A 2,500-nucleotide genomic window follows, 5' to 3' on the forward strand; every position below is an offset into this window, starting at 1 on the left:
GGTAAGGGGGAAGGGGGAAAGGGGAAGGGAGGTGAAGGGAGTAGAGAGGGAGGGGAGGGGAAGGAGGGGAGGGAGGGAGGAAGGAGGACGGACGGACGGACTCACGTACGGATTGTCCCTTCTTCCCTTCCTTTCTCTCTCTCTCTCTCTCTCTCTCTCTCTCTCTCTCTCTCTCCTTCGCTCTCTCTTTCTCTCCCTCTTCCGACGCCCTCCCTCTGCCCTCCCTGCCTCTCCCTTTCTCCCAAGTCTGCTGAGGGAAGTTCAGGCCTCCCCCCCCCCTCCTCCTCCTCCTCCCCCCACCTCCCATTCACTCCTACGCCCTCCTTGTAAGCATCCTTCTGATACGTGCGAAGGACGCTTATATCCTATATCCAAGGGGACCTGTGGGAGACACTTCTTTACCCTGGGATAATGCCCCTGGGACTCCGTTTGGTCTCCTATCCTCACCCCTTGAGACGCTGGAAGGATGCTCGGGTAGGATCTCCTGAGGATTCTGCTGTGGGCGGGCCTGAGGATCCTCCCTTGATCCTCCCTTGGTCTGTGACATCACCAAGGGAGACGTGGATCTCCTTAAGGATTCTGGTGGTTCTTGTAGGGTTAGAAATATATTTGTCTAGGATTATTTAGGATTATGAGGAGGGTGAACATGTAAGGTCATGACTGTGCTAACAAAACACTAATTATTTCCATCAATTTATCAAAAAGGTCATTGAAATAACAATTTATTCCCTAACCAAGACTCGTTATTAATACACAAAAATTGCTTACCTTAATAATTCAAAATACCTTGAACATCGGATATTTTGCTAGATAACAACATCTTTATTTCATTCGGTTACACGCACATACCAGTATTTCCTAATTACACTCTAATAAATAGTTTGTCCCAATTTGCCATTTCCCTTTCTTAAAGACACTTACATAGAGACGCTACAGGCAAAGCCACAACGTATTCGGATCACAAATTCACTCTTTGAGAATTATTACGAAAGAACCCAGATGGAGATGAAAAAAAAAAAATGTCCATAAAACTTAAGTCCGAACTTTGTAGGAACTAAAACTTAAACTTAAATATGAAACGCGTTAGTAAAACGTCACAGTTCTAACGTAAGTTCGTAAGTTCCCATTTCTTTGCAGTTTGTGAATTTACAGCGTACGTACGGACTCATGTACACAGGATTCGGTATGACTGGTTTTGTAAATCGTTAGAGGAAAATGTGACATATGTACGTCACCGCTTCATATATACGTACATACATGCATACATACATACATACTTACATACAAACACACAAACATACATACATACAAACATACATACTTACATACATACATACATACATACATACATACAAACACAAACATACATACATACATACATACATACATACATACAAACACACATACCCACAAATAAACATACATTCATACACATACACACATAAATGCATACATACACACATACATACATACGTACATAGATATATATTCATATTTTCACCCATGTAATAAAATCAATGGTATTGAATCCTGACTTGATGGACGAATCTTCGCATCCCGGAGCGAACCCGATATACATTCACCAAAAAAAAAAAAAAAAAAAAAAAATAAATAAATAAAATAAATAAATAAATATATCTAAATAAATAAAATAAATAAATAAATAAATATATCTAAATAAATAAAATAAATAAATAAATAAATATATCTATAAATATATTTAATATATATAATAAATAAATAAATAAATAAATATATCTAAGTACAGTCAATCGCACCGAAGAAATCTTTTTTACCAGGAAGGCAAAGTGAATGTAAGATCATTCGGCCAAATTTATTAAGGTTTTGCCTGTGGCTTCACCCGCGATGTGATATAAACTTAAGCATTCGGACCAAAATACGATATTGCTTGTATTTTACATAAACAATGCTATGTGAGCGCGGCTAAACAACATGGCTTAAATGTGCACATGTGGTGGTGATCACGCGCACACAGACATACACATACACTCACACGTACACGGACATCTAAGCCCGGTAGTGTACGTGCTATGTTTTCACATACATGGGTACGTATACACAGAGTGAGAGTATGTGTGTATGTGTGGGGGGTGAATGTGTGTGTGTGTGTGTGTGTGTGTGTGTGTGTGTGTGTGTGTGTGTGTGTGTGTGTGTGTGTGTGTGTGTGTGCACGTAGTATGTGTGTATGTGTGGGGGGTGAATGTGTGTGTGTGCGTGTGAATCTGTGTGTGTGTGGGGATGGATATCATGGGTGTGTGTAGAAGGAGAGAGAGAGAGAGAGAGAGAGAGAGAGAGAGAGAGAGAGAGAGAGAGAGAGAGAGAGAGAGAGAGAGAGAGAGAGAGAGAGAGAGAGAGAGACAGAGATGCAGAAACATACACAGTCAGACTTCCACACTCACACCCACACCCCCTCACACACATACACACTCCCCCCTTCCCCCTCCCCCTCCCCCTCACACACTCCCCACCCCACACACAC

The 2,500-nt window shown here is 41.2% G+C and overlaps 1 protein-coding gene across 1 annotated transcript in view; it reads left to right on the top strand.

The window, feature by feature from the left end:
• The window catches only part of LOC113810283 (hepatocyte nuclear factor 6-like), a 261,839-nt gene that overhangs the window by 145,206 nt on the left and 114,133 nt on the right, over positions 1–2,500 (top strand). The gene's annotated exons all lie outside the window — the stretch shown is intronic.

The sequence above is a fragment of the Penaeus vannamei genome, chromosome 38 (assembly GCF_042767895.1).
Source record: "Penaeus vannamei isolate JL-2024 chromosome 38, ASM4276789v1, whole genome shotgun sequence".
Taxonomy (NCBI): domain Eukaryota; kingdom Metazoa; phylum Arthropoda; class Malacostraca; order Decapoda; family Penaeidae; genus Penaeus; species Penaeus vannamei.